This window comes from Manacus candei, unplaced genomic scaffold, assembly GCF_025592945.1.
Source record: "Manacus candei isolate 608988 ecotype Guabito, Panama unplaced genomic scaffold, ASM2559294v1 h1tg000018l, whole genome shotgun sequence".
Taxonomy (NCBI): domain Eukaryota; kingdom Metazoa; phylum Chordata; class Aves; order Passeriformes; family Pipridae; genus Manacus; species Manacus candei.
The window spans coordinates 6,088,301-6,112,993 of NW_026138066.1; the positions used below are offsets into that span (position 1 = coordinate 6,088,301).

Here is a 24,693-nt window from a genome sequence, read left to right on the forward strand (position 1 = left end):
TCTACTGGGGACCCTTCACTCCCATCCCAAGGATTTGGGGCGGGCAGCACTGGGAGAAAACACGGGAGAAAGGAAGGCAAATATTCTTGATTTGTCATTAAGCCTAAACATCCCAGAATTAACATCACGCACCGGAATGGTTCACGTTTTTAGCTCCCATAAACCACTCCCGCCCTCCCCGCGGCGCCCATACGGACAGCGCTGCCCCTTTAAGGCGAGGCCGACGCCCCGCCCCCGCCCCTTCGATGATCTCATCTCTGCCTTGCTATTGGCTGCTCCTACCGTCAGTCAGGCGGTGCCCGTCCCGCCCCCGCTCCTCGCACCCGTTAGCTTCCCCAGGTGCTCGCAGCCCATTGGCCAGCCCCCGTGCCGCTCACCTGCGTCTCTCCGCGCTGATTGGCGGGGGCGGTGCGGAGCGGGCGCTTCCGCGGTTGCGAGGCGCCGGCCGGCGGTGGCGCGGCCGCGCTGCGGGAGTGGGGGCGGCGCCTCTCGGCGGGGCCGGGCGCGGGCGGGCTCGGGGCGAGATGGAGCCGTGACCAGGTGAGCGCGGAGCTGCGCCTCGGCCGGGACACGCGGGGCGGCCTCGGGGGCCGCCGGCGGCACGGAGAGGGTGGGGGTGGGCGCGGGCCCGCCCCGAGGGGCCTCCCCTGGCCGGGGCACGGCCGCTCCCCCGGGCGCGGGGCGGCTGCGCCCCTTCCGGAGCCCCCGCGCTGTGCCGGCGCTGCCCCGGGCGCGCTCGGCGCCCCTGCCCGCCCGCACCCCTCAAGGGGGCTCCCGGGAGCCCCGCGTTCCCTGGGTCGGCGGTGGGTGTTTTTCGGGGATCTCTTCCCGGCGTTCCAGGCCGGGCAGTGCTGACAGGAGTCCCCGAGGGCTCAGGCAGCAGCCGCCTCCTGCCGCCCCCACCGGGCTCTCGGGAGCGGGGGTGACTTTTTCCTCTGGAAAGATGCTTGTCCGTGCTATGGCTGGGTGCATATTTGAGGTAACATCCCTGTGTCCCAGCCGTCTGTCGCCCTCTCCCTGACTGTAAAATCTTGTGTCAAAGAGGACTGTAATTTCTCATACTCTCCGATCCCAGGTGAAAGCTCACCGATCTCCATGTGTGTTAGTGGAAATGCCCTCCTGAGACCTGGATCTGTGTACCCTTACACTTAATCATGCAAACTTTGTGTTTTACACGGTTCTGTATGATGCTGTTTTGCAAGATGAACTGTGAGTGGGCTGAGTAAGGGGTTTCAGGTTTGCTGCTGCTTTATAGCAGTTCCTTTCTGGTATTGTTTGTCCAGACAGTCTCCGGGCCTCTGCTATGAAACTGCATCTTAACCTACCATCCATAGGAATTACATTTTGAAGACATTAAAAATGTTTCTGTTTGAGTCTATAGCCTCCTTTTTGGTTCATGAAAACCAAAATGTGCTTTTTGGTTTTGTTAGGATCTGAAGAAACAGCTCTGAATATTTGGAAAATATAAAATGTAGCTATTCTAGGCTGACTGTGTATATCCCAACATTTTGTCTGTATGTCAGATTTGCATTTGACATCAGGGCTGGTTAGCCATGGCATAGCTGACTTATTGAAATTATGTTTTCTAATTGTGTGTTGGTTTTACTTTCAGCTATATATAAGTGCAAGCTTTGAGCAGTGATTTCAAAATATACCTTTTGCTTGTGCAGAACCTCCTCAATAGGCTTTTGTAAAGACACTATTAAAATCCATACTGTAGAACTGCTAAAAGTGTAATGCCTTTAGATCTTCATAAGTATTTCCAAAAATACTTCAGTCATTACTGAATATGAAATGAAAGGGACACCCATTTGTTCCCATTTGCTGCAGTGATTAAATGAGTGATCTAATAGTTGTGATTAAATAGAATCTAATAATAGAATTTAAAATAAGTGTATGATTTGAAGGTAACTGTGAACTCCTGTTCTTTAGATTCATGCTTTCTGCTGAAGGGAGAAAGAGACTCAGGGTTGAAAGCAAATACCATAAGCTTTTCAGAAGTAGGTGCATTTACCCTTCTTAATTAACAGTTATTAACTTATTGAGCCCTTTCCATTTCTTCCTCTCTTATAATTTAGATACCAAATATGATTTCAGGAAAAGAGTGAATTATTGCCAGTTATAGTTTCTTGAGCATCATATTGTTCTGCACAAAATGTAAGCAGTGCTGGGTTTTCTGGTTCCAACAGTTGTGGAAGCAGCTTTAATTTCTATTTAATTAAGGCCATCCACTCTCATCATCATGTGGGAGAAGGCTCTGAAATCCTGAGGCAATAAGCAGATCATGAAATAAAATGCAAAGAAAGGGAGTACAGAAGACATTTTGACATAGGACTGAAAGAATATGGCATTTTCCCAAAAGCAGTCTTTAATTTTTCCTCCCCTTGAATATGAAGTAATGGGAAACCCTTAGGTTTGAGGAGGAGTGCTTGCTTGTGTTTTTTTTTTTAACTCTGACTTCTACTGGCATGGTAAAGCAACAGCATTTTTCACAGACTCTTTCATCCTGATACTTCTAAGTGAAATGTACATTCAGGCAATCAAATTAATAATTATTTAATAATAATAATAAAAAGCCCTACTGGATTTCCTTCACTGTTGAGCCATGATTGCATTATTGTATGGTATTTAGTGGGGAAGAGGGCAACTGTGCTAGATAGAGAAGAGGATCAGAACCAAAAAGGTTTGGGTGTTAGAGCACAAAGATAAATTCTTAGGATGTATCAAAAAGTTATCACAAGATTAATTATTGCATACATTTGGAATGTGCAGGGTGTCTCCATATATGCTTTTTACTTCAAAAACGCAATTTATAGCAACTCTGTCTTTGCTCTCTATACTCAACTGTCCTTCCTGTGTTGTAGATAATAAAATTGGTCTGTCTCAATGTCTGTTTACTTACTGATAACTCAGTATTGTGATTAAGATCCCTTTTGAAGAGTACAGTTGATTTCCTCCATGTAAAAAGAGGTAACAATTAGCAAATCTTATAGTTACACAAGGTTCTTCCTTTAAAGATTTTTTTTTTTAATCAACTGTGTCCTGAGGGTCACTGTCTTTTCCTGAGAAACTGTTGGAGAGGAAACAGAAAAGGCAACTGTTCAGCGGTCTGAAACTGTCAAACACCTACTCTGGGAAAGCCAAATCTAATTATTTCCTGTTGGACATATTGCTGAACTGAGACTGCAAACAGAGGATGTGGTTACACAGACATTTCTTTTAGTGGTAGTACTGTCTTGAACAGCTCATATTCCCATCTGCCTTTTTTTTTCCTCCCCATCGTGTGCTGTCACCTCAGTAGTGATGGTGTGTCTGTGGGGCTGCATGCTGGGCCTGTTAGAGACCTGATTTTTAATCTGAGCTTGTTCTATTCCTCTCCCTCTCAGACCCCCAAATAAAAGATGGGGGAGGGCTGAAGGAATGTGTAGCTACAGTGGAGGGAGAGCAGAAGTGGATTAGTAAGAGCTGCAGCTAAAGGGAACCATAGTTTAAAACTCTTCTATGATTCTTTTACGCATGTGCATCAGATGAAATGGATGAGTTTGTGTGAATTCAGAAACTCATTTCTATGTCAATACTCAGTTCAGTTCTTCAGGAACACCCGTGTGTGGTTAATGTGTATGTTTTTCCTTCCATCCTTTGAGTGCCTTACAGAGTGCAAACACTGGTAAGTGGGTTCTTCGGGGGAAATGAATGGCATTGGGGTGGGGACAGTTTTCATTACCAGTCTTAGGTATGCCGTGCTGGTCAGTCAATGCCTTCACATTTTTAAATGTGGGTTGTCCTGGTGGAGAACAAACAAAAAAATACAGGAATCTGACATCAGTCTGATAGTCTGTTTTCAGATGTGAAGAAACTACTGCTAACAGTATCTCACTTTCTTTGATCCTTTCCTATTTCTTATAAAATACACTTATTTTCCACCCAGATAAATTTTAGTTTTTCACTGGGTAAGGTACTGTAATTGTTTAAATTAGATTGGTTTATATTTCAGAAATTGGAGTAATGGATTTAGTTTGTGCAGCATTCCTTTCCCCTTCCCTCCCCCATTTTCTTCTGTGTGTGCACAGCATCATTATTCTTGTGTGAAGAAATATTTTGGATTTAGGCACACGGCCATATTGATAACATCTCCATAAGAAGGTGAAATTTAACACAGTCACAAGTCTTTCTAAGTCTTGAAAGCTAAAGGCTGAGCTTTTAATTGGGAATTTCTTGTGCACCTTAACCTCATGCCATCCATCTGCTTTTGCTCTCCTACCACAAACTAGCGTGTCGACTGCTTCTACTTATCCTTCTTAATTAACTTGTGCTCCCTATTTCAGCTTGTTTGGGCCCTGCTGATCCAGAAAAGCAGGGTTTTTGTGGAGCACAGCAGAGGAAGCCTGGTAGCTGCTGCTGCATGTGCCAGCATGTTATTTGTTAAGCGTTGATTATCGGGGGCTGCCTCTGTGGCACTGAAAAAAAAATTTTCCCCTGGACATGGTCAGGAACTGCTGCTGCTGCTGCTGCCACCGGCTCTGCTTGCCATGGGTGCATGAAATGTGTATATACCACAATGCAGGGGCCCCTGACATAAAGCAGTGCAGAAATTTGCCTATTTTGTCATCTTCAGTGAGGCAAATAAATGTGCTGACTACATGTCATCTTCGTGTTAGGGGAACAGGAGACTGAAATGATATGTCTAGTTTTGTGAAATTAATTTTGGTTTGGGACAGTCTACATCACAGATTGTTTCAACCTCAAATTAATGCTTCCTGTAATATATGGCAATTACAACTAGTTCTAGCCACACTAGGGAGAGGGGGTGTGGTTCCTTGAGTTCTACCCTTGCTGTGGTTTAGTGGAGCACTGAGGATGTGTCTTCACTGCACGATTGATCCATGCGTTCAGCACCCTCTTTAGACTTACTCAAATGAGATCATCCTTTACACACAACCATACCCATGTTATGATGAACTAATTCTTTCTGCAGCTGTTTATGTGTGTGAAGGTACGGCTCTGAGCAAAGATTAGACAAGATTCACTTTCTATCAGTTACAGGGAAGCTTTTTCTCCTTAAGGAAGAAACTTTTGGGAAAAAAACATTGAAAGACTCTACTTGAATGATTTCTTTTTTAAAAATTATTACTACTTTAACCCTCTTTAGTGATCTTTATAGCAATATAAGAAGTTTTGAACATAATGTGATTACAGTCTGCATTGTAACCTAATTTCTGTCCCACTGTGTAAGATGGACCCAAACCTGGATGAGAGTTTTCTTAGAGTGATTGGTAGGGCCAAGTTAATATTAGGCCTAATATTACTCTCTGAATTCTCTCTCATATGTCTTGTCGGGCATGCTTTACTGGAACAGATCACTTGGAGTCTGAATCTTTTCAAAGCCTCCATCTGAGAGACAGGATGGGTGTTGGAAGGATGTGATATGAGTTCTGCATTGCCGTATTCAGATCAGACTTGTGAATCCTGTCAGTGAGTTTCTGTGTTGTTCAGACGAGCTCAAGCTCCAAGTCACCAGTGAAGGCAATAAGCCATTGTAATCACCGGAATAGCAGCCATTTGGCTTGAACATGTAAACACTGACATATAAACATTTCCATTGGATGGAGAAGTTTATCAGCAAGATGAGACTTCTGCATTTCTTAGAGATGACACTATTTTTTTCTTCAGAAAACCTAGGACAGTAGAGTTTTGCCTGCATTGACTGTATAGTGAGAGGAAAAAGGAGTGTTGGAGGAATGTTTTGATTGTGCTATGAGCAAAGAATAATAAAAGCAGTTTAACTGTGGAATTTTGCCAGAAAACGTTTCAGTTATCAGATTAATCTTTGCTCACTTGCTGCAGTATAGGAGGGGCAGTAAAAGAGCTTGTCTTTCATTACAGTTGTAAGGCTGTTCTGCTGAATTTTTGTGAAGTTTGACTTGGTTTTGAAGACAGGGTGTGTCTGTGTTCTGTCTTCAAACTGGATTGAAATTCCATGGAGTGAGTGAATAAGGATAATGACAGGAATATATTATACCTGCAGCATCTCTTAGCTTAAGGCACACACGTATTAGAAAAAAGTTGACGACTGTCCGTGCCTATTGCAAGCCAATTTGACTCCTACTTGGGGTTCAGATGGCTAAGAATAAATCTCAGGATGCAATACTTTAACCACCTCTGATTGAGCAGGAACTTCAATGACAAATAGGACTGAAAGTTTTAAAGTTGACCTTTTATTGGCCAGAGTATCTGGAATAAAACTTTAGTTCTTAGTAGAAAAAGAAAGATAAATATCTGGTGTCCTGGAGTATGAGTTTTACATGGGAGAACAAGGATGTCTGGACTCCTGAGCAGGCTGATGGAAGTGCTGGAAAGTCAGGAGGAGTAAATAAACTGAGGCAAGAAAGTTATTGCAATAATCAGTCCTGTTTTCTGAGTGTGTGCTTGCATGTACACACACACACAAGTTCTTTTTCACAAGGATAGTGCTCAGTTTTTGCTAAGATGCCAAAGTCACTGAGTGTGTGTGTGTCCCGAATTGTGCCAGGTGAGGTGTCTGTCCGGCCTGGTGTTTGATTGTTGATTACAAATGCCTTGGAAGGGATGTAGAACTGGGGGTGTACAGAGAGGTTCTTTCCCTTCTGCCTCACCCTCCAGCTGAGTAGGAATAGCCTGATACATTCTTCAGACCTGGAATATTTAGCAGTTTGAAGCTTTCCAGAAAAAAATTTGCTGAAGAAAACACAAAGATTATTTTGGTTGGTTCTGGGGTTTCACTTCTGTAAAAGATTAGCAGATGCCCTGTACCAAGTGGTAGGAGAGGCTGATCAAGAAAAGACTCAAGAAAATGTGATCAAGAAAATGTGATCAAGAAAATGTGAGAGCTGTCTGGATTCAAATGAGATTTGGGAGAACGTGGATCATAAGTGCTGGAAATTAAATGCAGCAGCCTGATGATTGTCCAGCTTTATCAGCACTGTTGTAATCTAATATTGGAAGATAATATTCAGTGAACCAAGATTACTGGAAATTAGGGATTGTCCAGCAGAAATCTTCAAATGAAACACATCCCTAACTTTTCCATGCTTTCGTGTGTGAAAAGTGGTTTCAAGGGTACCTGAGTCTCAAAAAAGCCAAAACCCCAAAGCAATCAGCAAACACCAAAATAAAAAACTACTCAAACCCAAAAGATAACAAAAACTGGCACTAGGGCAAAGATTTAATATATGGATAAATATCACTCACTTATAATTTGTGATTTAACAAACCAACACCATCACAACCAAACACTCCATACCTGAATTTTGATGTAATATGCTTAATGCTGTCAGAAGAATACTCCAGCAAAATTATTTTACCAAATTATGTCAGGTACTTTATTATGTTGGAATAGCAAACTCTTAACAGTGGTTAATTGTTTACATCTTTGTGGAAGACTTTCCTTGACTTTCTGAGGCCTTTTTGCCTTACCTTTTAGGAAATCTAGGGTCTGCAATTCTGTGAAAAGTACATTTTAAGTATATACTTGGTTTTGTAGCCTTGCATCGTTATCATGTTTTCAGTTGTATCAGTTTGGCTATTTATTAAAGAAAAGTAATTGCTTGTTACGGATTCTCACGTTAAATTAATTAGGCGGTTGTAAGTAATTCTAAATATTGACTTGATGACAAATACTGTAAGAGGTGGCAGAATGAATTCTTGATTCTGTGATAGAGCCATGATTAATGTGTGCTGACACATTTTATTCAAAGAAAAATAGAAACATTCTCTGTAAGGGAAGCCTGTAAAGTAGTAGAGTCACCTTTTTTTTGATTTGTATCTTACTGTAAATCACTTCTTCAAATCGTTAACTGGAGAGCCGACCTAGTAGGTGTGCAATTCATTACTGTAGCTGCTGCTAAACCATGGCCTTCTTTAATTTGCTGGGTGGGGATCAGAAAACTTTCACATTTTGTGATATGCCAACTGCCCAAGCATCGAGACTAATCAGTCTAATTGGTCTTATTCCTTCTGATGTTGAAGTAGTAGATAGCTCATTCTATTTTTTGTGTTTCATTGGAACTGTGGTAATGCTTCTGTCCAAAGTCCATCCAGTCTGAAGTTTGTATTTAGGGAGGTGCCTGGTTTTTTTAATTTGATGTTATTGACAGAATATCATGGCATCTCAACTGCAGTTTTGTGCTTCTGATATCTAGGAAGCCCTGAAGTCTGAAGAGCTTGGAGGAGGAAATGGAATAGAAACTTCATGTTAAAACTTTCCTGTGACGATTTGTATTTTTTTAAAGGTGGCTAAAGAAGTAGGAGTGAAAACATGGCAACTACAAACCAACTTCTGACACCTGCCATTTGAGACAACAGTCTTCCAGAGCCTCTGAAGTAATTTTTTTCTATGTGTGTGCTATGCACACCTGTTCAGGCTGTATTGCCAGAGCAAAGTGGTGTGTTACTTCAGTACGTTTAGGAGTTTTTAAGGTGCACAGGAAGGTTATCCTGGGCCCTCACCCCTCAAAAAAATGGAATTCCCATTGCAGTCTTGACAAATCTCTGAAATGTACTTTTTTACTTTTCCCTGTTTTTGTTTGGATGGATGTAATAAACTAGTCATAACAGGCTACAACTTCTACCATCCAGAGTTTAAGAATGATTTCAGTACAGGGACAAGAAAACTGAGTATCATTTGGTGAATATTCTGCCTTAGTAGATCTCAAACACTGCATTCTTCAGAACTGACTAACCAGCTGTCCTAAAGTAAAAGTTCTGCTCTACAAGTAGCATGGGTATGTATATACAAGTGTGGCAGTCTTGATGGTATTTCAGTCCAACTTCTGTTGCGTGTGCCAAATGAATTAAAGATTCTATGTAAAAAGAATCCTAGATAAAGAACTTCGCTCCTTACTCTTAAAGCAGAAAATGGGCTGTGCTGTGTTTAGTTTTGTTTGGTTGTTTGTTTTTAAATCTCTGACTATCTGTCCTATTTTCTCTTTCAGTGACTGCAGAGAGAGCTGCTGGCATGGAAGTGAGCTGGGTTTGTCCGTGGGAACTGTGAGTAAGGTGTGTGTTGTGTTCTTTTTGCTGTCTTTAGTCTGCCCCTTTTGTTCTTATGTGCTGAATTGAAAATTGCTTGTGGTCACTGAAGGTGAGGAATAGTATTGTTTAGAGATAAAATATTTAAGTATTTTGAATTTGCATTGATGTCAAGTGTAACATCTATGTGTCAAGGACTTTATAGTGTTAACAGCATAAACAGCACACTTGCCCACTTTTCAATGCTGCTGAGCAATTATAAGACTTGTTTTAAAGAAAGAAGCAGAGAAGGTTGAATTTGCTATCCTTTGAATCGGCAAAGAACAGCAGCGTTCCAATTCCCCCACCCTTCCACCATGTTCTTTACTCACATTCATTAGATTTACATGTTAGGGAGCACCTCTTGAGTACTTGCTACTTCTTTTCAATAAACTGGTTAACTTAAGCAAGACAGTGATATTGATATATGCTTCTCCGTGAATCACTGAAGAAAAATCTTACCAATTTTTCAGTAGGGGGGAGATCCAAGGGTGGAAAGTTTGTTCTTGTAGGGGAAAAAGGGAACAGAGTATCTAGTAACTCAATCTCAATTGCTGGGATTTTCACTTAATGAATGTCATGCTGGGTAGTAGAATATGCCAATAAATGCAAAGAAATTTGAATTGCACACCCAGTGTCCGTTGATGGGGAGGAGAGACAAAATCAATTCAGATTGGTTTAATTTCTATAGACAGTTTCATAGTCATGACTAAAGAATGTGACTGGGGTCAGAAAACTTCTTCCAGACTCTGTTTCAGACTTTGGTTTCACACTGTACTTGAGGTAATTGAAAGCTGTCATTTTTTCAATGGGCCTTGTGCTCCTCGATTTTTTGTTTGTTTGTTTAGGGTTTGTTTGTTTAGGTTTTTTGTTTGCTTTTCTAATGAGATCTAACAAATCTGTGGTTGCAGGGTTCAGATTGCTAGCACAGTGGGAAAACAAGCATGTTCCAAGGTGTAGCTTTTCATCAGAACAGCAAGCTGAATTGACTTGCTCTGTGGCTGCAGTCACTACTTGAAGGAGAGAAGGTGAGAATTTCAAACTGAGGTGAGGTGATACAATATGGATCTACACTCTCAGTCACAGCCTAGGATCAGACTGAATTAGTTAAAATATAAAACTACTTCCTCAGGCACACTAAAGTAAGTTACCAAAAACATTGCCATAAAATCCTTAAGATTCTCTAAGTTCTGCAGTTTTGCCTGCTACTTTGTGCTGACATGAACACTTGTGCCAGGAACTGAACTGACTGAAATCTAACTACTTTATCTTGGTTTAATTCTTTTTTTTTCCTTTTAAAAATTTATTTTCTTTTAGTCTAGATTTGTTCCCTGGGCTGTCTTTCCTTTCTTGCTCAAGTCACCACTTTATTATGTCCCAGGCCATCCAGTTCTTGTCCCAAATTCCAAATCTTCTGTGTTTGAAAGTGTATTGTTTCTTTTGAGGTCTTATTTCCACGCTTCTCTTGTCCAGTGAATTTCTCATCTCAATCTGCCCTAAATCCACATTCACCAAGAGTTTCTTCATATTTTCTCAGCCATGAATTTCCAAGTCAAAGCTCACATCTGGCTGCAGATTGTCAGCATTCCCTTTTCTAGTTTGCTGCAGCCTCCCTGTTTCCATTGGTTGTTGGCATCTGTTGCCACATGCCTTTGCTGCTGGCTGAATCCATTGCTTCCCCTAGTTGCCCCTATGGGGTGGGAAGGAATGCTTTGCCTCCGACATGAAGGAAAACTTAAAAGATGCATCAGACAGCAGTTGCAAGGAAGTCAGTCAGAAGGTGGTGAAAAACAGGCAATCCTGTTCTAAACACACTGCAGTCCATCATGCGTTTCTTTGGCAGCAATGCAGGCTCAAACAGCTTGCTCCCTTTCTTGGCTCCCTCTGTTTTGCTGGCATAGCTGTTTCTGTGGCCATGGTGAGCCACTCTGGGGAACACATGCTCCTGGAAAGAAGTGTTTTCTCCTAGATTATTTTTCATCTGGTCTAGTACATGTTGTCTCTGTAAGATTTGTGTTGGTTTCACGATGAGGAAGGTATGAGAGCAGGAATGTGTAGCAGGCTGCTTAAGTTGGCACCACTGCTAGATGTTTAAGTGTGCTCTTTGACATTACAGTTAAGTTGATCTTTCAGTGTGCTGCTGTTGCAAAGGCTGGTCAAACCTCTGCACAGCTGTGTGCTCCTACTTCCTTTGCATCAGAGCTTGTGATTGTGCAGCCCCAGGGCACATCCAACTAGCTGACTGATCCTGGAAAAAAATGGTTTCTAATCTTTTGCAGAGTGGATTGTCTGCTGGTTCGGCTGACCTGAGTCATCCTGTGGGTGCACAATCATTAGATCAGACAAAAGGGAAGCTGCAGGAACCAACAGCTTGGTAGCAGAAGGCTAGATTCCTCTTTTAATTAGGATGTTGAGCCTATATCATGACCAAGGCCTAAAATATACTGGTGTACCTATTGATACATGACACCTGAACATCACGTCTTTTTTGGTCTCTTTTATTCTTTGAACTTCATCAGAAATTGTTGTTTCTTCAGTAGCCATCATCTTTAGTCTCACAAACTGGATCATTCATTCAGCACACTAAGAGGTATGATAGAATTAGGTGTCTATAAAGTACTTCACTAGTTTAAGGCTCAGCATCCTCTAAAATTGGAAGAATGTCTTCCTCATTCATACTTTGAGCTTAAATAAGATCTTCAGAAATTGGTAGAGAGTTCATTGTCTTTTTCAGCAAGGATTGTTTATTATAAATATCACTGTGAATCTCAAAACTAGCTTTGGTGTTATCAGTTCTTCTGTGCGCCCAGAGGTCATGAGATTGAAAGCCACAAAGTTCCTCCAAATATTGAAGCATGAAAAGTATTTCTTAAAAATATCTGGAATGGCAAACTACATTTCTTAGCCTATTTGTGGCTTTAAGAAATGAATGTTTAACTATGATTTTTCAAGACCTCTTAAAGACTTTCTATCACTGCGGGACTGAGTGAAACAAATGTATTTTGTGAAGGAAGTACTTAGGACTTAAGAAATATCGTTCTTGATGAGTGGTTATTAAAATCATGTGCAAAGCTGTTTGTCTGCAGCACAAATTATGCAGTTGATTGCTTTGCACTAGATATGCATCTTTTCTCCCTCAAGTCCTCACATCTCTATACAGCTGTTCATGCCTTTTGTCTGATAATATTGCTTGCCATTTTCTTGCTGACCCAAGCATGTTTTGACTCTTGTACTGATAGATTTGCTAGAGGTGGTAGCAGAGAGACACAATGATGATTCAAAGATATCCTCTCTTACTGTAGTGTTACTGGCACAGTACACATACAAATACAGATTCTTTAGCTCAGATAAACTTGTGCTGATTTGAGTTTTACCAGCATCTTTGTTCACATGTGTTGCAGTCTTTGCCTTTATAATATAATCTTTGTAGAGCAGTGGCTTGTGATTATGGTAAAATGGACAGCTTACACCTCCAAATCACTAGTTCTAATCCAGAAAGAATTTGGTTACATTTTGACTGCTTTTGCCTCCTCCTACCTCCAATTATTATGAAAGTGAAGGCAGCTGATGACAGGTTTATTTTGCAGAAGACAAATGTGTGTGGAATGTGTGTGTTAAAGTTCCATGATCTAAGAAGGTCTCTCTTTAGTGATCTACATAGTTTGGTTTCTTAACGTCATTCCTCAGGAACAAGTTCTCAAGGCTGTACCCCCTCCAGGGTACAGTCTGTGATGTTGCTTACTGTATTATATAAGTCAGCCCTGTTGCTTACTGTATTATATATACTTTATGGACAGTTACATGTTAACTCTCAATTAAGTGGAGAAATAATTCTGCCAACAGTTGCATGCCTGAGTTAAGCTGACTGCCAGGAAATGAAATAATTTTTTTAATACAAATTTGGAGGTCTTCCTGTTGGTGATTTTTCTTTGCTATCTAAAGGTAAAAGGAATATCTCTCACTATGATTGTTATAGCTTTTCAAGCTAATGTGATACTTCTCTTTCAGCTGCTGAAAACTGCACTTCTTCTAGGTATTCTTTTGATTTCTGATGACCTGGGGGATGGAGTTGCCTTTGGGCATGCCATGGCATTCTCTTCCAGTCTTCTCACTCATTTCAAGGATTGGTCCACTTAAAGCCTCTTTGCCCCAAGATTGCCTCTTCTCTTGACTGAATGATCTCAGCTGGCATAGTCATTTAACAGAACACTGCTCTTGAGTTTAAAATAAAAAAAAAACAAAACTGTCTTCTCAAAATAGCCCAGCTGCACACACATGCTGTTGCTATTAGGTGCTGGAGGTTGCTTAGCAATTCTTAAATCAGTAGGAAATTACTATTGCCCTGGCAACTCGGCCCTAAAATGCAAAACAAGAGAAAGCTGTTTAGAGAGGTGTCCTTTCTTGATCTGGGAATTGTGCTTTCCTCATCCCCCCTGCCCACCCCCCTGCCGTGCTTCTCTGATTTTTACTTACTTATTTTTAAATTCCTTTTATGTTTTAATTTTAAATTTTGAATTCCTATATGTTTTGCTCTGGTTATTGAGGTTTCAGTTTCACATTAGGGAAGGTAGTACTGTTCTTTGATTCATTTAAATACTGTTAAGACCTTGATTATGCCACGAGTATGTGAATATTGCCAAAATCATGCAGGGGCAACAGTGTGCTCTCAGGAGCCAGGAGTGCTCAAATTATGTTGCTATAAAGCACTAACCCACTGTCACAACAATACAAGCAGGAACCATAACACGAGGGGGAAGATGGGACTGCTCAAAAGAAACAATAGATACTACTTGTAAGTATATAAATAATCATTATCCATTTCTGAGTTCTGAAGGTGTTCAAGACACTTCAATTTAAGATAGACAAACAAGGCAGAGTCAATTTTGCACAAGGTACAAAATTAAGAACCACAGCCATTAATAATTTTTAGAAAAATATTATCTTTAACAAACCTGCAAACTACAAAGACTAAACTGCTCGGAAGCTTGTTTTACATGGTAGCTTTTTAAGTGCATCCTCTTGCCATTGCAGCACTATATCACAGTAAACACACAGTAAACTGACTAGCTTACTTGCTGGTGAAAAAGGTATTCTACTTTGCATTTACCATATGACAAAATTACTTATAGAAATTTCTCTTAAAGCTGCTCATCCAGAAACACTGAAGGACAGCTCAAACCCCGGGAGGTGAAAGGGGAACAAAATAGACAGACAGTATGGAGACCCGTCTGACCAACAGTAAGCTAGTGAAAAGAAAACTGGGAGGGGGAAAAGGGATTAGGATTAGTTTCCTGTCATTTTAGCTCCATTAATCATCCCATCATAAGGGCAGACAAGCACCAGTGTTGGCACAGGGAAGCAAAAAAGGCATGTATCCAAGACCGCCCTTTTGGCAGGAGCTTAGGCCAACTTAGCTGTATCATACAACCACATCCTCTGGTTAGACACTGAACTGGCATTGCCAACAAAAGGAGCAGTCCAGCCTGCTCATTCCTCACTGCCTGTCAGCCAGCACAAGCTGAACCAGATCAAGGAACTGATCTGTGTTAAATTTGACCTGGCCACACACAAACTACTAGTTTTAATCTACACCTGTTGCTAATCTGGCTTGCCACCCAGCCACACAAAAACTTGGCTATCATGAGGGACTATAAAGCACAAGGAAGTGAAAAAGAAATCAGGATGGCTACCTTTTATAGCAGTCATCTGAAGGTTGAAGATGGTTTAATCTGTCCAACACATGCATGGTGACACAGCTGTCTGTGTAGTTGGCAATGGACTGGGGTGGCTGGTTTTCACCTAAATAGATTCCCCAGTTGAAGAAGGGTCAGCGCCGGGATAAAAATGAGCAGCTGGACAGTGGAGGATTTAAGGGTTGGTTAAGCTGGTGTTGCTGCTGTAGAACATCTGTGGTATCACAGCCACTCTTGTCCCAGAAGCAACTGGCCCAAAAGTAGAAAAATGCCATGATAGAAAGCTTTTGCCTGGTTAGGCAACAGATGCAAATCCTTGAGGGTACTCATCCTGAAGCCCTTATTGGGGATGAGAAATACTTGCTCTTAATACTGTCCATCAGCTTCTGGATGACTCACTTAAAGATTATGATATGGTACATTTCTTTATGGGAAAGTTTCTAGTCTGTTCGGAAATGACAAGAAAACAAACATTGTAAAATTTTAATTAGGTTCTAAATATTAATCTGTGTAACTAACTGATTGATCATTTTATAATGACAGTTATAGGGTGGTATAGCTGCCTGGGAAGTCTAGAAACAGCCTTGTGTTGGTTGCAGACAAGGATTTCATGTCTTTGACAGGACTTCCAAATATTGCAGCATGAATGATTATAAATCCTCAAAGCATCTTTCGAATGCCTCTATGCCCTCATCAGGCTTTTAATTGAAAACATTAAAATCAAACTCATCCAATTATAGCTTTTATTGTAGTCTTGAGGACTGGATGCCTTTTTTTTTTTTTTTTTCAATGTGGGAATATGTTACATACTAAGACTTGGCACTGATCTGAAAAAGAGTTCTCTTTCCCTTAGGTGGAGGCTGGATGTTTGTATGTAATAATGGTATAAGCTGGTTCTCTCCCTTGTGAAGTGCTGGGACAAGTGTTGATGATGCTACAGGGCAAACTACACCAGGAATCTGATTTAGAAGCAGTGTAAACCAGAAGACTAGCTTTTACACCTGGGTCAGTTTTCTTGTTGGTTTTTTATGTGTCATTGCCGATTCTTGTTCTGGCCTGAAATGGGAGATAATGTGGAGGAAGGAGAAGGCAGGCTTACCTAATGCATTTAATGGTTCATCCCAGTTTAGTTTTATTTGAGCTGCAGCCCTGCTTGGAGTAACAGAATTGTTGTCCAGACTGCTTGAGAGTCTGGACAGTCAGGCTGATTTTTTTTGTATTTTGTGGTGATGTTCCACTGCACTATGCTGGTTCAAGTGTGCCTTGTATGGAGGAATTGATCCAGATGAAAAATAACCAAGGAAAAATTGCATTTCAGCTGAATCAGCAGGATGTAGAGACAGAGCAAGAATGACTGTCAAGTCAAGGTTTGCTTAAGCTGTGCTCCTTTGATTTGGGACAAACACTGAAAGACATGCCAACTAGAATTAAGCTACCTTCCATCTGTGTCATTTTCTGCACGAGTTAGGAAATGTGCAAGTTCAGGTAGAACTCTATATAATCCAGCTGCCATGCTGAAGTTTCATTGAACAATTTACTGGAGAAACTCTGGTTTATAATCCCAGTACCAATTAACACCATTTGGTATGATGTTGCTCAAGGTCATGTAGCAAACTGGTGTGTGAGCACTGATCTCTTATTCTGCTTCTTGTTGTCACTGGCTCGGCTGGACTGCTTTTACTGTGGCTTGGTGCTGTGCTTTTACCTAAATTATATAGTTCCAGTGGTCTGGATAATGCAAATATATCTAGATTAGGGAAATAGATTCTGTTTTACAACACTGTTGTTAAAGTGGTGTTTGAAATGTAATTTTCCTAGTTCATGCAGGTTACAAAATCCTCTTTAAAAGAAAACCCATTATGTCAGAAGTTCCTAAGGGCATTTGCTGTTTACCTGGTTGAAGCAGATCTTATGTATTTGATACACATGAAGCATGGTTTCCTCCTTTTGGGAAGAGGAAGGAAATCTTTCTTTTTTAGGGTAGATTGAGGAGAGAAGGTTGAGTCTCCTGCCATTCCAAATCCCTGCAGGGTGGGTGTTAGATATGTCTGTCACCTGTTTGTGATTTCAGGCCTGGCTGCGCTTGCCCTTCCGCATGAGCTGACCATCATGTGGAACCAGGCAAAGTGTAATGTCTCCAGTATGTCTCCTTCCATAAAGCAAATTGGCTTTGGCTCCTCTAAGGTGGTGGGAGCAGTCCCTACCAGCCAGCCTCCTACCTGAGCAATTACTCTTCCTTTTAGCCCCACAGGTTAGCCCATCTACAGGGACAGGCTTGAGGCCAACTATATTGGTCGTGATTTAACTCTTTCCAGCCTTTGCAAAGTTTGTTAGAATTTACCAAACTCTGTTCTTTTAAATCTGTGGTTTAAGGGTGGATGTTTCCAGGTTTTCTCTATCCATTGTAAAGAGAAGGGCACGATCCCATTTTTTTCTCTTTTCAAATTACCATTACAATTTGTTTTCAAATGGATATGATTCTGTGTTTACTTTGGACAGGAAAAATATCAGGGTGGGGGGGGGTAGGCACTTTCAAGCCAAATTTTAACTGAAGTAAAAGCAAATGCTTCATATGGCAGTAAGGTTTGGCTCAGTCTCATTTGTTTTGTTTTAACAAGTACCATGTTCAGTTGGTGGTTTTTGTTGTTTTCTGGGTTTTTTCCTCCGCCCTTCTTTTCTTTCCTTCCCTTCAGATCATGACATAGGGTCCTGGGAATGAATGTATGACAACATGGATGAAATAACATATGTTCATTACAGTAAATTCTTGCTGTTGACTTAAATATATACCGAACAAATTTTTGAAACAAATGTACTGCCACTTAGAACTTTGTTCTGAATATTATGGAGCAAATGTTACTAATCAACTGAAGTATGAAACTGAAATGCAAGTGGGGAAAATTACTATTTGAACTCCTTTGTCAGCTATCAATTTGTTGTTGTTGTCACACTCATTCAGGTTAATTACGAGTGTTAAATGGAGAATACTTAATAAAAAACTGTATTGTTAAACACGTTGTTCCATGTTAATGCTTTTTGATTGATTTCTGGAGGATTATCCTGATGGTTTTTACTTTGCTTCTTTGCAGGTTGCTTTACCTGCATCTTTTTGAAGCTGAAGGTTAGCCTCTGGAAGTACCTTTTGCTTGCTAAATTACGACAGTGCAGCAGAGTCTTCCGAGTTTAGACTGGTTGAAACAGCAGCATGCTAAGAAGCAGGAGACTTCCGTCTTCATTAATCAAAACCAAACACGATTGCCCTTGTATAATGTCTGTTACTGTTTAAATGTTGACACAGTAACTATTTCACTGGAGACTTACAGCTGGTTTGTTTCTCTTTAAATTACTGAACAGAAAAGAATTTTAATTTGAATATTGACTACTTATTTAAAGAATTATGGAAATATAATGAAACACTTTAAAATTGCTTATTTCGCTAAAGCCCTTTATATATTGCACATTTTGGTTACTGTAGCTGAGATTTTAGACAGGCAAGTTTGTTTACTTTATGTGGAATATTTTTCACTTATTCATTTTCACCAATCGTGACTGGGGAAGAGAGAATGAAACGAGAACTGTTTTTTGAAATGCAGTTGATTTTATCTGAAAATCCTCATTTGTTGTACCCAGCTGTCCTTCCAGATTTATTATGAAGGATTACTTTACCTGACTGGAATTCAAAGAGACAGTTGTTAGAACACTATTGTTGATATAAAAGGACAGCAGTCAAGACTTCAGCAAGGTTCTAGATTGAGTTGTTCCAGTGAAGTCAGCCTATCTGTGTCTTCTCAAGATTGGGTTCCTAGAGGACCAGAAGTTGAGAATGTTCTCATACTTTTAAAGAAAATGATAATAATCTGTAGTTTCATCAGTAGTTGTGGTGACGCTGTTGGAGGTTTATGTAGGTTTTTAAACTGCTGAGCGTAGCACGTTTTGATCACTAGTTGGATTTGGATTGATGATGACAACACAAACTCTGTACTGAACATGTTTCTCTCTAACGTGGAAGACACCACGATGAACTGGACGTATGGCGGAGACTCTCATGTGAGGTTTATGGTTTGTCTTGCAGGTTGCCATCACGAAAGCCAAAGTGGATTTCTCCGGCGTGGTGTGCCTGCCCCCTTCCGTCATTGCTGGAAATGGGCTGGACGGAGGCGGGGCTGGCGAAAATGATGATGAGCCGGTGCTGGTGTCCCTTTCGGCGGCCCCCAGCCCGCAGAGTGAAGCTGTTGCCAATGAGCTGCAGGAGCTCTCCTTGCAGCCCGAGCTGACCCTCAACCTCCATCATGGCCGAAACCCCAACCTTCCTCCACTCAGTGAAAGGAAGAATGGTAAGTGGGACCAGGCACTCATGTCTCACATAGTGTGTCCTCACTAAGGAAGTACTGTGGTGATGTCATGGTACATGTTCTGATGACAGATCTGCTTTTTAGTGCTTCTTACAGTGGTTTTTTTTGTAGGAAGAACTAATAATGTAGAGTTCACAAGACTGAGTTACACTAATTGATTGGAAGGATTGATGTTACTGGCTGTGAAGGTTCCACAGAGCTCCAGTGATAAATACTTTATATTATTATTTTAGGTCAATACCAGACACAACTTCCACGTACTTTGTGGTGACTAAATGTTGTGCAAAGCTGAGACAGTCAATCAAAGGAAGTGTTAGCTCATTTTCAGACTGTAGCCATCTGTAGATCTGTTTTCTTTGCCACCTTGGTCTGCACTTACCAAGGGTGAGTAACTTGCTCACTGCAGCTGCCTGAAAGGTTCTGTCAGACTTATTGGAAGGAGAAACAAGACCTAGAGTGAAAAATTTAATATCCTAATAGGCCTTCTGATCCTAGAATGAGAATGGCCTACCTATGTTTCTCAAGTTGCAGGTACCTTATGGGCAACTATTTAGTGGGTGACAGTTTAGTGGCAAAATACAGGGTCAGTCAGTGACCGGAATTCCTGGCTTTGAAAGACTGTTAACTATCTGAAGCTCAGGGTCACCAGGCTGCTGTGCACATTCAGCCTCATCCTGTGACAGACTGATGAAACCATTTGATGAGTGGTGGCTTCTGTTTGGGGCTTCCTTTTGGTGATCTCCCTTCACTCCATCCTCTCAGGTGTACGTTGGTGACTCTTGGCAGTATGAAGGTCTTGCTATAGTCTGAATTCATGCTATCACCTGTGAGGTTACTAAGGATTTGAACATAATTGGGTCCTATGTGCCTTATAGTGTTGGACATTGTAGAGTTGCATAGCACAGCATATTGGAAATGCTGAGGACCTTTGGAGTGACTTTATAGCCAAAACATAATGCTTATGGTAAAGTGATTTAGAATATTTGCAGTAAGTTGGATTAGAGGGCTACCTCACTTAACATGCCTGGATCTTTATGTCCAGAAACTAAGCATGCCCTTCTCTGAATAGTGTATCAGTATTTTGCTGTTTGGAAGAATTAATTAACTTAAACCCAAAATGTTGTTTTTTAAGTGTAAAAAGAGTTTCCTTACATTATATCATGATTATGTGATCACAGTTATGTTTACAGACCTTGAAATGGAGAAAATAGAAACTGCAAAAACAGAACCAAAAGCTTCTAATACTTAATGTTTGCAGTCTTCTAAGTATAAGATAAAAGACAACAGGTGGAGATAAAGGTGATGGTAAATAGAAGAAAATTGGAACATTAGCATGGTAGACTGATTTCAGCACATCTGAACTAGTGGTACACTGGGGCATTTTATAGTTATGAAGACAAGGAGAGATTTCAAATGGAATTTAATTAAGATAGTATCAAACTGATAGAGAGCTTGAAGGCAACATGGGAAAAGCACATGAGCCTTTGTTTCCAGCACCTGACAGCTGACTACCTTAAGGTGACATTGTGATTTTTCTGGAGGCAGAGTTCTTCTCTTAGCAAATAAGGCATGATCAAAGGTCCTGAACTGGGAAGAAGCAGTTAATTCTTGATGCCACAGGGAAAGGGATACTAGTGTTGGGAACAGATGAGAGTACCTTTTATAAAAATGAAACTTGTAGCAGCACTTTGAATGATATTGTTATGGTCAGAGGAAAGCATATTCTGTTACAGGAATGAAAGAGTCTCTGTAGGATTCAGTTGTTTGATTAAGTTTAAAAATTGGTATCTTGGGAATATTTTACAGAAATAGATGGTTTTCCTCTATCAGAATAATGTTATTTTTATGGACTCAACCTTGGAGCTATTATCACTGTGGTCTGCAAATCTGCTTGACTTGAACAGGTTGTGTTTTAAAAGTATCTGGAAAGGAACACCCCTGCCCATACCTTTTGCCAAAGAGAATCGGGATATGCCCGGAAATGACTCATTAGGTGGGTCTTTTCAGAGCTGATTCTTTATCAGGGCTCAGCACAATAGTGGAAATTTTACTGCTGGAGGGGCAGCTTTTCAGACTAGATGTAAAGTCCAAAGTTCCTGATCTGGATTACCTGAATATACCTTATCTTTGGAGGTACACAATGCTTTTTTCTCCCAGGCTGCAGTATGCTATGTGTTGTTTGTGTGTACATTCATTAAAGTATTATGGGACTGAAAAGTGCTGTTGAAATACGGTTATCTGCAAACTGTCACAGCATAAAAGAATACTTGGCTTTGTGAGCTGTTGAGAAATATAACTGATGCATTTTGAATTAATAAATGTCTTCCTTCAATTGGGAACTTCTCAGTTATCTTGGGGTGGAGGTTGCACAGCTGTTGAAAGCTGTTGAGCTTGTTAAAGCTCCTTTTTAAAATTTTTTAAATATGGTGCATCTTTGTTGTTGTGCCCTTGGCTTCAAACATGTCAAAAAACCTATGATCTCCCAGTTGAGATGGCAATCTGCTTAAACATTTGAGCAATCCAAAATAGTTGTAGAAGCATATCTTGTGCAGTGGAACTGCTTCTGTGACAACTTGCCAAATTCAAGGTATGAGGAAGATTCAAACAGCAGCAGTGGGAGGGGAGGAGATGGTAAGTAAGAGACATGCTGGAAGCCGCCTATCTGTGTCAAAGGGTCTCCTGTTTGCAGTTCTAAACAGGCACTGCTGACTCACAGCTAAACTAACTATTTATGCTGAGAGCTTCTAACAGATTAACTCTTTGTGTAAGTTTTGCTAAACAGACTTTTCTTATCTGTAGATATCTGTGGAAAAGTATTACATGGATTTGTACTGAATTTGTTACTTCAGGCTGTGGTTCTGGAACATAAACTATTAGCAGAGTTAAAATAGAAATTTCTTTGGCCTGTGAAGCATCATGGAATTATGTATCCCATGGGAGAACTGTGAGTGCAGTCCTGTATGCACATGATGCTATATGCCCTAGGACAGCAGATTCCTTTATCTTTTTCCTTCTCTTAGAACTGAAAAGCAGCAAGATGCAGTCTCCGGGGGTTTTGTTGTTGGTTTTGGTTTGTTTCAAACCCAGACCTCTCTTCATATTCTCCCTTACCACAGCTCCGTTATCCTTATAGTCACACGTATCCTAGAAGGATAGGTACACCTAGATACACCAGTGTAAAGACCTTGAACATCTTGACTGCATAGTTGTTACTAACTTACTCTAAATTGAAATGCCATAAAAGATAACAGGGATATGGAGTTCCAATATGAAGCATTTGAACATAAGAGATAACTTGGAAACAATTTTTTTGTCACTTCAGTGGAAGGAAGCCTTATGTGGTAAGGTGTTAGTAAAGTATTCTGATGCAATTATTAGGTTCTATTCATACATCAGGCTTCATGGGACATTTAAGGTGTAGATATTTAATTTGTGCTTCACAGTGAATTTTATACCCAAAAGTCACATTCCTTTTCCTTTTCTACCCATGTTACGTCAAGGCCTCAACTTTAACTATGAGAGATTACCTGTGACTGACTCACTTGTTGCCACACGATCCAAAAAAAGTCATTACAGAGTCATCTGAATCTCTTCAGTATATATCTTGATTTTTCTCAGTCACCTATACTAAGATACCCAGATAACTTTTCCAAACCCTTAGGGCAGGGTTAGAACAAGTCCCTGATGAATGTATTTATGAAAAAAAAGAGAAAAAACCCAGATGATGAATATTCAAATCTTATGTAGTTTGGTAATTTCTAAAAAAAAAGTCCTTCTACTAACTTTCATTTGAAATTATGGTAATTGCTCCATTAGGTTATTGACCCATTTCCCCCAGATGAATTCATAGTTATCTTTGTCCAGTGGTCATGAAAAACATTATGTTAGAACCCTATGATAGTCTTGGTTTCTTCTCACTGTAGGCTTGTTTAAGAAGTGTAACATTCTTTTGAATGAACTGTTGCATTTAATGATTACAGGTTTGGACGAAACTTGTACCAGCTTGCCAGTGTTTGGGGTTTACTTGGTCTGGGATGCTTGCTTCTACAAAGTACCATATGTGTTGGGGGAAGAGAGACTAGTTGGAATTTGTGGAATTTCAGTGTGACTCAAGTCATGTAACAGGCATGTGCCTTAGGTATCAGAAGGTACTCCTGTTAGCATTGTACAAAGCATGGGATAAATAGTTGCTACATAAGTTGTTGGTAATTATACTCACAGATTGCAGAGCTGAACTTTTTAAATGCTCCTGAAGAGTTTTAGTGCCTATGTTCCTGCGCCCATTTACTGTTAAAATACAGGAGTATTAGGGCACCTCATTTTATTTTAAATAATTGTGTAGGTGATTGCTCTTATAATTCTTTTATTAGGCTAGACATTCCTATCTCCCTCCCCTTCTTTCCCTTTCCCATCCAGAACTGTCATTACACTGAATACAGTCAGTTTCAAATATTTCAACTATAACTTATTACAGGGGGGTTGCAGATTTTTTAAGTGTCTTCTTGCTATTGTGACTTTCAAAACATTAATAATGTTTTCTTAAAATCATGTCATAAACTGTCCTTTTAAAAAGTGAATGATGTGACTTGCAAACTCATTTAAGAAGTTAGGCATGTTTACTTATCAACAAGGATGATATTTTGTTCCTAAGAAAGGGTTTTAAAGAGACAAGAGTATTCTGAAATGATTTTTTCAGGTTTTGTGTGGTTTGTTTTTATTTTTTTTTCCTAGTATGTGTCTGCCTTCTGGAGTAGTGCAAGTCAAAGTTGCATTCAATTACCAAGCAGTGGTAACTGCCTCATCCAAACTTATATGTGAAGAAGATTAAGTCTGTATTGCAAGAAAAAGACCAAGACAGGAAATGTATAGCTTTCTCTGATCTGTCCTTCACACACATTCCAATGAGGCTTGCTGTTTTCTCTTGTGTGAGAGTAAGGGGAATGACTGCTAGAATAAAAACAACCAGTCTGTCTTGGATAGATTTGTGTTAAGAGACTTTATGTCCCTGGAGACTATAAATTTAGCATGCTGTCTGAAAGTTTCTGATGGAGCTATGAGATTCAGAGAGTGATAGAAATGACTGGCCTGTTACTGATGTGAGCTACCAAAGAGCTGAGAAGTGGTAATCTCCTTGAAATATTTAAAACAAACTTTTAAATAGTGATGGGGGAATAGTTGAGCTGGACAGGATAATGCCAAAGGCAGCTTTAATATGGTGGCTTTAACAACAACTTGGCTCTCAACAAAGTTTTTGTTTACTCCTGATCGAGTTAACAAGACTACTACTCTTCTCCAGTCATTGATTTGTAATATTCCTCTCCCTTCTGTTTTTCCTTTCCAGGTTCTCTCTTTTTTCAGTTTGCCTTTGAGGTTTCAAGGTTCAGAGGTGGATGGACATTAGACAGAATTTAATAGCTTTTTAAAAAGCATTCCTTTTTCATGAATTTAAACTGCTTGCTAAACAAGTCAGGCCCAAATCTGGGCAGCTGTTTGTCTGTGTTAAGGGCGTCTGTTGCCGGTTTTGCCGTTTTAAGTATTAAAGGTAGGAATGGGGAAAGGAAGTCTGGCTCTTTAAAGGGAGAATGCCATTCAGCAGGATTCTC

The 24,693-nt window shown here is 40.4% G+C and overlaps 1 protein-coding gene and 1 long non-coding RNA gene across 2 annotated transcripts in view; both read left to right on the forward strand.

Annotated features, from left to right (window-relative positions):
• Nucleotides 1–483: 483 nt before the first annotated feature.
• LOC127469642 (uncharacterized) lies at nt 484–18,957 on the forward strand. Its single transcript, XR_007904026.1, has 4 exons — nt 484–540; nt 8,970–9,033; nt 9,957–10,073; nt 18,811–18,957. It is a non-coding gene; the product is annotated as an uncharacterized LOC127469642 (long non-coding RNA).
• Nucleotides 18,958–18,976: 19 nt separating this feature from the next.
• The window catches only part of MRTFA (myocardin related transcription factor A), a 77,668-nt gene continuing 71,951 nt past the window's right edge, over nt 18,977–24,693 (forward strand). Inside the window, exon 1 of the mRNA XM_051784204.1 lies at nt 18,977–19,072. The gene's annotated coding sequence lies outside the window, so the exon portion shown is untranslated. The remainder of the gene's footprint in view (nt 19,073–24,693) is intronic.